The sequence below is a fragment of the Lissotriton helveticus genome, chromosome 3_2, assembly GCF_964261635.1.
Source record: "Lissotriton helveticus chromosome 3_2, aLisHel1.1, whole genome shotgun sequence".
NCBI classification, from domain to species: Eukaryota; Metazoa; Chordata; class Amphibia; order Caudata; family Salamandridae; genus Lissotriton; species Lissotriton helveticus.
In genome coordinates this window covers 508899070-508914223 of record NC_136062.1, presented here as the reverse complement: position 1 = coordinate 508914223, position 15154 = coordinate 508899070, and positions in this window count along the sequence as shown.

The following is a 15154-nucleotide window of genomic DNA, read 5'->3' as shown; positions in this document are numbered from 1 at the left end:
TTGAGCTACCTCACACTCTTTCTGGGAGTTGTCAGCAGCTATCACAGGGTAGAATGCGTGGGGAACAACCTGCTCTCTGGACACCAAGTGACACTTGACAGCTGTCACACTCGCTCCGGTGTCTCTGAGAGCCTCAACTCTATGGCCATTAATGGTCACCCACTGCCTATATTTTTTAGTGTTACTAGGCAGAGGGGGTGGCGGGACCAATTCCATGTCTCCTAGAGAGACCAGGGACATCTCTGCGGGACCCTCCCCACCATGGGCAACCATCTCCTCCCCTCCCAGAGCTACACTAGCCAACTGACGGGGTGGTGCACTGGGTAGTGCACCAGACTTCTTCAAGGGACACTGAGGGTCATAAAAACGGTGTCCTACCTGCTTACAAACGAAGCAGGTCAGTGGGCCCCTATGACCAGGTTTACCTGGCGGGGCCTCTGATTTCTTCACAGGGGGAGGCTGGGAACCTTTCCCTTGGTTCCCTTGGGGATTACTTTGGGGCCCTTTCTGGGACTCCTTCTGTTTACCCTTGTCCCCCCCACTCTTCTGCTGGGGACCCTGCCCACCTTTGGCTGAGTCTCCCACTGGACCCTTGTGGACCCTGGTACTGACCCAGCGGTCCGCCTCTTCAGCAAGTTTTCTAGGGTTAGATATCTTGCTATCAATAAGGTGCTGGCGCAGCTCTGGAAAACAGTTATTAGACAAGTGCTCCCAAGCAAACAAATCATAAAGAGCATCATAACTTTCCACTTTGCTGCCCTTTACCCAACCATCCATGGCTCTGCAAAAATATGACACATACTCCACCCACGTGGTACCAGGCAACTTCTTACATTCTCTAAAGGCCTGTCTGTACTTTTCTGGGGTTAGGCCATACCTTAACATTAAAGCATCTTTCATATGAGCATAAGACGTCCTATTCTCAACAGGCATGTCTAACAGGGTATCTCTTCCCTCATTCACAAAGCGACCCCACAACCCCGCTCCCCAATCCTTCCCAGGGACCCGGTGGGCCAACAATGCTAACTCATATGCTTTAAACCACTGACCAATATCCTCATTCTTCTGAAAATCTTTGATCACATCTTTGGGAAAATAAAACCTACTTTCTGCAGGCACAGATGGGACGCTGCCACCAGAGGGATTCAATTCTAACTCCTTAGCTTTGAGCTCCATGTCCCTCACCATTTTCTCACGCTCAAAAGCTAACTTCTCTCTTTCAAACTCTAATATTTTGATCTCCAAATCAGCTTCTCTCCTGCCTCTTGCATTCTCTATCTCCAACTGCCCATTTATCTTAAGTTTTGCCATTTCCACGTTGTAGGCTCGCTCCTTCGCCCTTTCTTCTCTTTCTTCAGGGGAAAGACCTTTGGAGGAAACACTGCTGCCAGGAGGGGATACAGGCCCAGTCACGGGCACTTCCTCCTCCCCTTCCTCTGTCGGTACCACCGCCGGGGCAGAGGGATTCCTGGCCTCTAACCAGGCTTCCAATGCTTTGCGAAATTCTGGTTTGTTTTTGCAGCCTGTGGTAGGAACTTTAAACTGCTTGCAAAGGGATTTCAGCTCCCTTAAGGAATAATCACTTATCTTACTCCTATCAAATTCCTCCTCAACAACAACAAGGGGAGTGACTCCGGCGTCACTCATGGTCAAAACTGGCAGTGTTCAAAAAATCAAGCTTCAGGAAAAGCGGAGAACAAAAATAGAATATCCAACCAAAACAGATTGTGGCTGCGCTATGGTCTGCTTTCACTATGTAGCGCACACTAATCACTGCACATGGGTCATAAATGCAAAGTTCAAAATCCCACCGCTGACCCACCAATGTTAGAAGCGGCTGTCTCTAGTTGGCAGAGGTATACACTTCTGACAAATAGGGACACACCTTTTCTAGTCAGGGCAAGGAGATCACACACTTAGATAACCCCTGCTCACCCCCTTGGTAGCTTGGCAAAGCAGACAGGCTTATCTCAGAGGCAGTGCGTTAAGCATTTATGACCACATACAGTAATAAAGTGAATACACTACAAATGGACACGACACAGTAGTATTATAAAAATAAGTATTTTTATATAAGGTTTAGCACAAGACCAAATAACGACAAAAATATACCACAGTCTTAATAAATACTCTTGGAAGGAAAAATAATAGTTCAAGCACGGTTTCTTCTTAGCACAAAGTCTTTAGTATCAAAAGCAACTCTTCTTCTCTAAAACACAGTTCTTGGCAACAATGTAACCCACACGGGAGTCACACGACGTCGAGGCAAAGTTAATCCAAAGGTTCGGCGTCGACCGCGAGGAGCGCTACGTCGAGCCCGGAGTCGCACAGACCCCAACAACACAGTACCTTGGAAAAAGTGAAGCACTCGATGATCAGCAACGTCGAGATGTCCGGCGTCGCGTCTTCGGCGTCGATCGGGCCTCGGAGTCGGGGCGATCTGCAGCGGCGTCGACCGAAGTCAGGCGGGAGCAGCGCTCACGGGATGAAGCAGGATACGGCGTCGTCGATGTCGATGTTGCAAGAGGGAGCAGCGCTCACGGCGTCGAGAGGGCTCGAAGTCGATGCGATCAGCGGCGGTGCAGACACGGGGTCACTTGGAGCTGGAGCCGAACTCACTACTCACTGGCGTTGCTGCTGGCGTCGATCGGGCCCGGCGGCCGGCGTCGAGGAAGCGGGACACTGGAGCCGTTACTCACGAGGTCGAGCTGGATTCGGCGGCGTCCGTCGGCGTCGAGATTGCTGGATTCTTTCAGAGGTGCTGGATTCACAAATCCCAGCAAATAGCACTTTAAGCAGATGAAGTCCTTTAGCCCTGTGACTTCAACAGGAGACTGGCACTCTTCCAGTCCTTGGAGATTTTCTCAGCAAAGAGTGAGAGTACACACAAAGTTCCTCTCTCCTGGTTCCTTGGCAAAAATAAAGAAGCAATGCAGGATTCCCCCAACAAACAGCACTCTGGCAGAAGGGGTAGGCAGTCCTTAGATCAGCAGGCTTCTTGTCCTTGGTTCAGGTTTCCTTGTCAGAAGTGATCTGAATTCTTGGTTCAGGGGTCCTTCTCTTATACCCCTTTTTGGCTTTGATCCCTTTGTCCATGCAGGGGAATTTCCCCCCATCCTGGGTTTGTTGTGGGTGTTGCCAGGCCAGAGCACCTGGCCTATTCACTGGGCAGGGCAGAGTCCTCAGCCGCTCAGCAGGAGCGGAGCCAGCATTGTTACTGGCAGGGGCAGGGCCATCAGCTGCCCGGCAGGAGGCGGGCCAGGAAAGTCCCAGGCAAGCACAGAGTCATCAGTCGCCTGGCAGGGGGGCGGAGCCAACATTGTATCAGGCAGGGCAGGCTATCAAGAGCTACTCTTCCCCTACTCTCAATGCAAATGCCCCACTCATCCCACACTGACTCATTCAGACTCTCTGGAGCCACCCAGCTCCTGTCACACACACACCAGAACCAGCAGAGACCGGTAGACAGTTAGACAAGAAAATAGCTACTTTCTAAAAGTGCTATTTTCAAACACAGAGTCCAAAAACCATCCACACAAACGGATGCGTTATTAAACCCTGAGTTCAGGGATACCAAACTCGACATTGCACCATGCTCCCCGAGCCCGCTAGGATTATAACCTTAATAATCCTGGCAGCCCATTCTAACTGATGGAGAGCAGGCTACCTTACAATAGTGAAAAACGACTATGGATGTAATTCACTATTAGGACATGCCAACCTTGTCAGGCTTGTCCTACCTTATGCTTACAATGCACCCTGCCCGTGGGCCTACCATAGGGGTGACTAACATGAAGTTAAGGGAAGGTTTAGGGACTGGCAAGTAGGTGTACTTGCGCAGTCCTCGTGGCAGTCAGACTGCACGTGGTCTGGCAATGGCAGACCTTCAGACATACTTTTACTAGGCCGCTCTTGTGGGTGGCACAACATGTGCTGCAGGCCCACTAGCAGCATTTGTATTTACAAGCCCTGGCACCCCTGGTGCACTCTACTAGGGACTGATAGTAAACCAAATAAGCCAAACATGGAAGTCAATCAATACAGCAATTTCACATAGGGAGCACTTGCACTGTGGCACTGATCAGCAGTGGCACAGTGCCCAAAGCATATACCAGCAAAAACATCGTAAACAGAGGAGGCAAACAGAAAAAATGGAGGAGAGACTCATGCCAATGATGCCAGGTCTAACACACTGAGTGAGCCCTGCTCCAACTAAGAGATCACAAACTCACTGAAGACTCCTCTGACACTGAGTGAACCCTGCTCCAGCCAAAATACCTCAAACTCATTGAAGACTCCTCTGACACTGAGTGCACCTTGCTCCTTCCAAGAGATTACAAAGTCACTGAAGACTCCTCCGACACTAAGTGAACCCTGCTCCAGCCAAAAGATCTCAAACTCATTGAAGACTTTTCTGAACACTGAGTGTGCCCAGTTCACACTAAGAGATCACAAACTGACTGAAGACTCCTCTGACACTGAGTGAGCCCTGGTCCTTCAAATAGATCACAAACTAACTGAAGACTCCTCTGACACTGAGTGAGCCCTGCTCCTTCCAAGAGATCAGAAACTAACTGAAGACTCCTCTGACACTGAGTGAGCCCTGCTCCTTTCAATAGATCACAAACTCCCTGAAGACTCCTCTGACACTGAGTGAGCCCTGCTCCTCTCAAGACATTACAAACTCACTGAAGACTTCTCTGACACTGAGTGAGCCCTGCTCCAACTAAGAGATCACAAACTCACTGAAGACTCCTGTGACACTGAGTGAGCCCTGCTCCTGCCAAGATATCACAAACTCACTGAAGACTCCTCTGACACTGAGTGAGCCCTGGTCCTTCAAATAGATCACAAACTAACTGAAGACTCCTCTGACACTGAGTGAGCCCTGCTCCTTTCAATAGATCACAAACTCACTGACGACTCCTCTGACACTGAGTGAGCCCTGCTCCTCTCAAGACATTACAAACTCACTGAAGACTTCTCTGACACTGAGTGAGCCCTGCTCCAACTAAGAGATCACAAACTCACTGAAGACTCCTCTGACACTGAGTGAACCCTGCTCCAGCCAAAATACCTCAAACTCATTGAAGACTCCTCTGACACTGAGTGCACCTTGCTCCATCCAAGAGATTACAAACTCACTGAAGACTCCTCTGACACTGAGTGAGCTCTGCTCCTTCCTAGAAATCACAAACTCACTGAAGACTCCTCTGACACTGAGTGAGACCTGCTCCTTCCAAGTGATCACAAACTCACTGAAGACTCCTCTGACACTGAGTGAGCCTTGCTCCAACTAAGAGATCACAAACTCACTGAAGACTCCTCTGACACTGAGTGAACCCTGCTCCAGCCAAAATATCTCAAACTCATTGAAGACTACTCTGACACTGAGTGCACCCTGCTCCTTCCAAGAGATCACAAATTCACTGAAGACTCCTCTGACACTGAGTGATCCCTGCTCCTTCCAAGATATCACAAACTCACTGAGAACTCCTCTGACACTGAGTGAGCCCTGCTCCTTCCACTAGATCACAAACTCACTGAAGACTCCTCTGACACTGAGTGAGCCCTGCTCCTTCCAAGATATCACAGACTCACTGACGACTCCTCCGACACTGAGTGAGCCCTGCTCCTTCCAAGAGATCACAAACCGACCGCAAACTCTACTGAACACTGAGCGAGCCCAGCTCCAACTAAGAGATCACAAACTCACTGAAGACTCCTCTGACACTAAGTGAGCCCTGCTCCAACTAAGAGATCCCAAACTCACTGAAGACTCCTCTGACACTAAGTGAGCCCTGCTCCAACTAAGAGATCCCAAACTCGCTGAAGACTCCTCTGACACTGAGTGAACCCTGCTCCAGCCAAAAGATCTCAAACTCATTGAAGACTTTTCTGAACACTGAGTGTGCCCAGCTCCAACTAAGAGATCACAAACTCACTGAAGACTCCTCGGACACTGAGTAAGCCCTGCTCAAACCAAGATATCACAAACTCACTGAAGACTCCTCTGACACTGAGTGAGCCCTGCTCCTTCCAAGAGATTACAAACTCACCGAAGACTCCTCTGACAATGGGTGAGCCCTGCTCCAACCAAGAAATCACAAACTTAATGAATACTCCTCTGACACTGAGTGAGCCCTGCTCCAACCAAGAGATCACAAACTCACTGAAGACTCCTCGGACACTGAGTGAGCCCTGCTCCTTCCAAGAGATCACAAACCCACTGCAAACTCTACTGAACACTAAGCGAGCCCAGCTCCAACTAAGAGATGACAAACTCACTGCAAACTCTTCTGAACACTGAGCAAGCCCTGCTCCTTCCAAGAGATCACAAACTCACTGAAGACTCCTCGGATACTGAGTGACCCCTGCTCCAACCAAGAGATCACAAACTCACTGAAGACTCCTCTGACAGTGAGTGAGCCCTGCTCCTTTCAAGACATTACAAACTCAAAGAAGACTCCTCTGACACTGAGTGAGCCCTGCTCCTTCCAAGAGATCACAAACTCACTGAAGACTCCTCGGACACTGAGTGAGCCCTGCTCCAACTAAGAGATTGCAAACTCACTGAAGACTCCTCTGACACTGAGTGAACCCTGCTGCAGCCAAAATACCTCAAACTCATTGAAGACTCCTCTGACACTGAGTGCACCCTGCTCCTTCCAAGAGATCACAAACTCACTGAAGACTCCTCTGACACTGAGTGAGCTCTGCTCCTTCCTAGAAATCAAAAACTCACTGAAGACTCCTCTGACACTGAGTGAGCCCTGCTCCTTCCAAGAGATCACACACTCACTGAAGACTCCTCCCTCTGACACTGAGTGAACCCTGCTCCAGCCAAAATATCTCATACTCATTGAAGACTCCTCTGACACTGAGTGCACACTGCTCCTTCCAAGAGATCACAAACTCACTGAAGACTCCTATGACACTGAGTGAGCCCTGCTCCTTCCAAGAGATCACAAACTCACTGAAGACTCCTCGGACACTGAGTGAACCCTGCTCCAACCAAGAGATCACAAACTCGCTGAAGACTCCTTTGACACTGAGTGAATGTGAGAAGTTGGCCTGGTAGGGGATGTTTCCAATTCTGGAACCACCTACTACCTGACCAAACAATCCCTTATGGTGTCTGGTTGTAAGTCAACCTTATTAGACAAGCTATCCTAGGGGTAGCATGGACTAAGCAGCCTAAAGGCTTAACTTAAGAGGTCGTGTTAAGCGAGCTGTTTTACCACATACAATCCTGTAATACCAAATGAAAGGACACCACACAAGTATATATTATAAAAATATATGTGTTTATTACTAAAAACAATCCCCAGTATTCTTTATGAATAAAGGGGCACAAGCGTTAAATCAAAAGCACTGTTTAAACATACAAGTTGCACAATTATGGATGAGGGCGGGTGGCCACTCAAACCATATACTAAACAAGTGGTATAAGAGAGGCCACTCGAACAGTGGTTAGGCCTAGGGCCTAGGGAATCGCTGGGAGCAGTCAGGACAAGCAATGCTGAAGTCGGGAATGGCCCTCGGGATTCGGGAGATGTGCGGAAAGTGCACGCATGCACCAATGTTAACCAATGGTGCGTAAAAGTCAAAGAGTTAAAGTTTAAGGACACTTCCGCTGAACCTAGAGGAACAAAACTTAACACACAGACCCTAGAGGTGTGCACCGGTGTGGGAACACCGGCGGAGCAAAGTTACCTCACCCACAGGAAGTGGGTGCACAGGGTCGAAGTGGCGTCGGGTTTTGACACGCAGGCTCTTGGTGCTTGGAGCTGAAAGGGCTGCAGGCGGGTTAAAGATGAAGTGTCCGGTGGAGTCCAAGGGTGGACTCAAGTTGTAGAGTACCTGAAAGCAGAGGGGACAGAGTCTGGGTCACTCAGCAGTGACCAGGGTGGAACCAGGACGGAACCAGGCAATGTCGGGCGCAATCAGGTGGTCGTCGAGGAGCTTCTCTCCGCTGTCACTTGGGCTCTGGGGCATCTGCGACGTCCAGGAGCAGGTCACGATCTGTTCCACGCAGGCTCTCACCGTCGGTGCAGTCGGCTTCAAGTTTGGAGCAAACAAGCCTTGGTAAGAGCAATCCACGCGGGATCGGAAGATTGCTTCTCACTCGGACCAGGAAGGTCAGAGTCGGGGCTCCTTTTCAGGGGAGCTGGTGTGGATCTGGAGCAACCAGAATCACAAGTCTTCTTAGGTAGTTCGTCGGCACAGGGACCACAAGCCAGCTGGCAAGTGACCGGGCCAACGCGTTGAGCCAAATTGTGCCAAAGGGCCCCACGCAGCACTCGTCGAGTGTGGAGGGCTGAACTTCGGCTCAGGAGTAGCTCAGGGTGGGGGCTTCTCAAACCCCGGTGCACAGCTTCGAGGGTCACTCGTGGGCTGCACGGTCAGCGTCTCGTGGTCAATTCAAGATGGCGTGCCCCACGCTTCCGGTCGCCTCCACGGGTCTCAGCCTTGCAGGGACTGTGGATCGGGCTGTTAGAAGCTGGGCAGGCTTGATCTCGTCGATCTCAGTTGCTCGAGTTCCGGCGGGAACTGCAACTAAGTAGACGTCGAGGGCTGGATGGTGCCTGCGGCTGCAGGGTGGTCACTCCTTGACCACAAGGGAGATTCTTCGGGCTTCCACGTTGAAATGGAGGGCGAAGGGTCCAGAATATCGTTTCAAATGTTTCTTCCAGGAAATCTGATGTGCCTTGGCACTGCTCCCACTCTTATTCGAATCTGGTGGGCGTGATTACCTGCTAGGTCCCCTCCTATGGGTGGGACCCAGGAAGTGGGTGGATACACCCCCTTCCTTTGATCCAGGCCGCCCTGGCACGAGGGCTGGAGTGCCCCAGAACCGGTTTGGCCGGATTATGCAAGGGGCAGCCTTGTGCGCCCCAAGCAGTGTCTGGTTTCTTTCAAACCTCCCTGCTACAATACACTATCTCCTGTCTGGAGGGCGGTGACACCCTCCTGTGACAGGAAACCCTTTGTCCAGGACCCCCTTGACTGAGTTTCGGTCAGCTCCAGGGGTCCAGACATTTGTCTGTGGCAGAGGCATCCATTTTGTGGATCTTAAGGTCTTTGGAGAAATCAACCGCATTAAAGTAAAGTAACATGTCTTACCCCTCTAGAGGGGTGGAATGCCATCCCCGTCGCCAGAACTGGCGAGGGGATGGTATTCCAAAGCGTATGACACCTTACACGACATGTTTTGATAAAGCCAAACCAAAGTTGCTAAATAACCGCGAGGATTATAAGGCACTTAATAGTATATGGTATGGCATTATCCTGAAACAGCTTAGGGATTTGTTCCCGACGGCTGCAGACAGGCTCAGCTCATGCTAGAGCTCCATCTCACATAAAACCACGCACTCAGCCTCCAGGATTGATGAGGCCTTTCTATAGGAGTGGCTCACAGGTTTACATGTGTCCAGATATAGGTTTAGACATAGGTATACTATATCTAAGCAAGGGGTGTGTACACCACCTTACCCCAGCTGAGTGATCAGCCAGTTGTGTCAATTTAAGAACCAGCCAGGGGTGGCAAAAGATATGCTGCAGCCCCTGGTAGGCCTTAGTGGCTCCTATGCCCTGTGCACCTATAGTGCATTATACAGGGGCTGACAAGGAGTCCAATTCCAATTGGTATGTGCCTATAGCACATGTGTCATTAATTTAGTGAGAGAACAGCAGGCTGGGGGTCTGATCAGCAGGCCCACAGCCTCAGTAGTCGAAAACCAGTGAAGCAAAAAGCAAAAATTTGGGGTGACCATAGGATAGCAGACCCTACTCTCCTACACAACCCCCCCCAAACGCAGGGACATTAAACTAACCTTGACCAGATAAGTCTTCATGTTCTAAGTGGAAGTACCTGGAGAGACCATCTGCATTACCATGGTCAGTCCCTGGGCGGTGCTCCACTGTAAAGTCCATCCCCTGTAGGGAAATGGACCACCTGAGCAGTTTGGGATTTTCACCCTTCATCTGATTAAGCCACAAGAGGGGCTTATGGTCTGTTTGCACCAGGAAGTGAGTTCCAAACAAGTAGGACCTCAACTTCTTTAATGCCCAAACCACAGCAAAGGCCTCCCTCTCAATGGCTGACCAACGTTTTTCTCTTGGGGTTAGCCTCCTGCTAATGAAAGCAATTGGCTGGTCTTGACCATCTTGATTAAGTTGTGAGAGTACAGCTCCCACCCCCAACTCAGAAGCATCTGTCTGAACAATGAACTGTTTGGAGTAGTCAGGACTCTTTAGGATAGGTGCAGAGCACATGGCCTTCTTCAGGTCTTCAAATGCCTTCTGACAGCTAACTGTCCACTGAACCTTTTTTTGCATCTTCTTGGATGTCAAGTCATTTAATGGTGTCACTATAGACCCATAGTTCTTCACAAACTTCCTGTAATACCCAGTCAGGCCCAAGAAGGCTCTGACTTGTGTCTGGGTAACTGGAGGAGCCCAGTCCTGTATGGCCTGGATTTTGCTCTCCAGTGGCTGAACCTGGCCTCCACCAACTAGGTGGCCCAGGTATACAACCTTATATACCCTATCTGGCACAACCTTATATGCCCTATCTGGCACTTAGTGGCCTTGATAGTTAGGCCTGCCTTTTGCAGGGCCTCCAAAACTCTCTTCAGGTGGATCAGGTGATCCTCCCAGGTGGAGCTAAAGACAGCAATATCATCCAGATAAGCTGCACAAAAGTCATCCAACCCAGTAAGGACTTGGTTCACCAACCTTTGGAAAGTGGCAGGTGCATTCTTCAAACCAAAGGGCATTACCACAAACTGATAATGTCCACTAGGGGTAGAGAATGCTGTCTTGGCCTTTGACTCCTCAGCTAGTCTGATTTGCCAGTAGCCAGCTGTCAGATCGAATGTGCTCAGAAACTTGGCAGAAGCCAATCTGTCAATGAGCTCATCTGCTCTTGGAATGGGGTGAGCATCTGTCCTAGTGACAGCATTGAGACCCCTGTAATCCACGCAAAACCTCATTTCTCTCTTACCATCTTGGGTATGAGGTTTTGGCACCAGGACTACTGGGCTGGCCCATGGGCTCTCTGATGGCTCAATCACTCCAAGCTCCAACATCTTTTGCACCTCAGCCTTGATGCAGTCTCTGACATGGTCAGGTTGCCTGTAGATCTTATTCTTGACAGGCAGACTGTCACCAGTGTCCACAACATGGGTACACCAGTCAGTCTGGCTGGGTGTGAGTGAAAACAAATGCCTGTGGGCCTGCAAAACTTGTCTGCAGTCCATCTGTTGCTGGTCAGTGAGGCTGCCTGCCAAGGCTACTCCATCAACTGAACCATCATCAGGGTTCTGAGAAAGCAGGTCTGGGAGAGGGTCACTCTCTTCCTCCTGTTCCCCATCTGTGGCCATGAGCAAGCTCATGTCCTCCCTGTCCACAAATGCTTTCAAGCGATTCACATGGATTACCCTGTGAGGGCTCCTGGGTGTTCCAAAGTCTACCAAGTAGGTGACTTCCCCTTTCTTCTCAATAATAGGATAGGGTCCACTCCATTTGTCTTGGAGTGCTGCTGGAGCCACTGGCTCCAGTACCCACACCTTCTGTCCTGGTTGGAACTCTACCAGCACAGCCTTTTGGTCATGCCAAGCTTTCTGCAATTCTTGGCTGGCCTCCAGGTTTTTGGATGCTCTTTCCATGTACTCAGCCATCCTGGAGCGGAGACCAAGTACATAGTCCACTATGTCTAGTTTGGGCTTTTTGAGAGGTAACTCCCATCCTTCCTTCACCAAACACAATGGACCTCTCACAGGGTGGCCAAACAAAAGTTCAAAAGGGCTGTAGCCAACCCCCTTCTGTGGGACCTCTCTGTAAGCAAAGAGCAGGCAGGGTAAAAGAATGTCCCAATTCCGCCTGAGCTTCTCTGGTAATCCTTTTATCATGCCTTTAAGGGTCTTGTTAAATCTCTCCACAAGCCCATTGCACTGTGGATGATATGGGGTGGTAAACTTATAGTTTACTCCACATTCCTTCCACATTGCTTTCAGATAGCTGGACATAAAATTCGTCCCTCTATCTGATAGTACCTCCTTAGGAAAGCCCACTCTTGAGAAAACTGCAATGAGGGCCTTTGCCACCACAGGTGCTGTGGTGGTCCTTAGGGGAATAGCCTCTGGGTACCTGGTGGCATGATCCACTACCACCAGTATGAATCTGTTCCCAGATGCTGTTTGGGGGTCCATTGGACCCACAATATCAATTCCAACTCTCTCAAAGGGGACCCCCACCACAGGTAGTGGTATTAGGGGGGCCTTTGTTGTGCCACCTGACTTACCACTGGCTTGGCAAGTGACACAGGAGCGACAAAACTCCTTGACATCCTCTGACATGTGAGGCCAGTGAAAGTGTGGAACAAGCCTGTCCCACGTCTTGTTCTGGCCTAAGTGTCCTGCAAGGGGAATATCATGGGCCAAGGTAAGGAGGAATCCCCTAAACTGCAGAGGTATCACCAACCTCCTGGTCATGCCAGGCTTGGGGGCTCTAGCCTCTGAGTAAAGGAGTCCCTCATCCCAATACACAGTATGGGTACCTTGGGCATCCCCAGCAGCCTCAGCAGCAGCCTGCTGTCTGAGGGGTTCAAGGGAAGGGCAATCTAATTGAGCCTGCCTCAGGTCTGCCCTTGTGGGTCCCCCTGTCCCCAGAAACTCAACCTGGTCAGGTTCAAGCTCCTCAGAGACAGTCTCCTCTTGGACTGCAGAATCAGTTTCCTCTGAAACCTGATCCTCAACCTGGGGCAAGGTGGAAGGCGAGGCCTTTCCTCTCTTGCTCCTTCTCTTGGGTTGTGGCTGGTCTATTGTCTCAAGATCCACCACTGGTTCAGGAAGGCACTTCTTAGCCTGAGCCCTTGTCATGGCAAGGACATGCTCTGAAATCCCTAGCATTTCTGCATGAGTCCTGTACTCCACTTCTGACCATGCTGAGCTTTCAAGGTCATTGCCTAACAGACAGTCCACTGGTAGGTCTGCACTCACCACAACTTTCTTTAGGCCATCAACCCCTCCCCAGGAGAAGTTCACAACTGCCACACTATGGGAGGTAGTGGAGTTGCTTGCATTGGTTACTAGGTAGCTCTCTCCTAGTACAATCTGTCCAGGGTCCACAAAGCCAGGGGTCACCATGGTGACACTAGCACATGTGTCCCTGTAAGCTTGAGCCAGTTTCTCATTTATTAAGGGAGTCTGCCTGTATTTGCCCAGGTTAGTGGGGCTTACTGCAGTGGGCAACTCAATGTCCACATCATACAGGAGAACTGCCTGTGTAGGGATTCTGACTAGGCCAGATCCTACTTCAATACCCAGGGTCAACCCAGCTACACCCTTGGACTGTGTTCCACCACTGCTTACTGTACTTGGGGTTGCAGTTGCTTTAGGAGCTGTAGTGGTGGGAACTGGATTTGCCTTGGTGCACTCACTGCCCCAGTGTGAAACTGATTTGCAGGTATTACACCAAGGTGTCTTTGGACCTTTGTTCTTCTTCTTCTTGTTACCATTTTGGGAACCACCCTCCTTACTATTAGTTTGGGGGCCTGAAGACTTCTGGTCTTTTTCTTTATCTTTCTGATTCTGATTACCACCCTTCTGGTCTGTTTTCTTCTGGTCACCACCTTGGTTCTGGGGTTTCTGCTTAATCCTTGTTCTGACCCATTTGTCTGCCTTCTTTCCCAATTCTTGGGGAGAGGTCAGATCAGAGTCAATAAGGTATTGATGCAACAGCTGGTTTGTACAGTTATTAAGGATCTGTTCTCTCATCATAAGATTGTACAATCCTGTATAGTCTGAAACTTTACTTCCCTGCAACCAACCCTCCAAAGCCTTAGTGGCACACTCAACGAAATCAGTCCAGTCTTGAGTCTGTGCTTTCTGGGTGTCTCTGAACAACAACCTGTATTGCTCAGTGGTTAGGCCATACCCTTCAATGAGAGCACTCTTCAAAACAGAGTAGTTTTTGGCATCCTCAGGTCTAACTGTGAGGAGCCTGTCCCTCCCTTTCTCAGAAAAGGAGTACCACAAAATTGCAGCCCACTGATTCTCAGGAACCTGCTGTACCATGCAGGCTCTCTCAAGAGCAGTCATCCATTTGTGGATGTCATCCCCTTCTTTAAAGGGGGGCACAATTTTGGTCAGGTTTCTATTGTCATAGGCCCTGTCTTTTTCTCTTGGAAAATTGCTGCCACCAGTGACATCTAAGCCACTTAATTTCTGCTCTCTTGCCAAGGCAAGTCTAGCTTGAGCCAAGGCTACCTCCTCCCTCTCTATCTGGAGTTTGACAGCCCTCATTCTGGCCCTATGCTCTAGCTTTTGAGAAGCATTCATGCCTCTCTGTGATTCTCTGGAGGCACTAGAAATATGAGAGTCCCCTGAGGGGGATCTCACTCTTCTGTTGCCTGGGAGAATAACATGTTGGGTTCTGGGGAGGTGCTGGCCCTCTCCATTCCCCAGTAGGTCCAAGTTGGCCTGGCTAAGCCTACCAACTGGAACCTGGCTACCCTGATCCTGTACTTCTAAGTCCTCAACCTCTGAGTCCTCATCCAAGTCATCATCATCCTCCTCTTCAGGGGGATCAACTGCAGGGGGGTTCCCTCCAGTTCCTGTGTCTAGGGAAGCTGCTTTTGCCTTCTCTAAGTCATCCTGTTCTAGGATTTCTACCAGGATTAGGCAGGTGGGGCTTCTGCCCCTTTTTAACCCTCTTGCTTTGCACAAGGCAATCAAGTCTCTGCGGGTTAGTTTGTCATATCCAAAAGTTGCCTGGGTAGGGTCAACTGTCACAGGACTAGACCCTGAGGCCTTTCCTGTGTCAGACATGGTTACTAGTGAGGTGTAAGTGGTGCACTTACCTACACTAAGTGTTTTCCTACTGGACCTTGCTAGTGAGTTGTAGTCAGGGGTGTGCTACTCCCTTCAACCTACAACTACTAAGTTCAGTAGAACTTAATATGCTAAGCTTTTGATTTATATGTACCTAGAGGTACTTGATGTGATCTTTCAATTTGATATAAAGATTGCAATGGTAAAACAACAGCAAGCTCAAATCCGCACCGCTGCTCACCAATGTGAGAAGTTGGCCTGGTAGGGGATGTTTCCAATTCTGGAACCACCTACTACCTGACCAAACAATCCCTTAT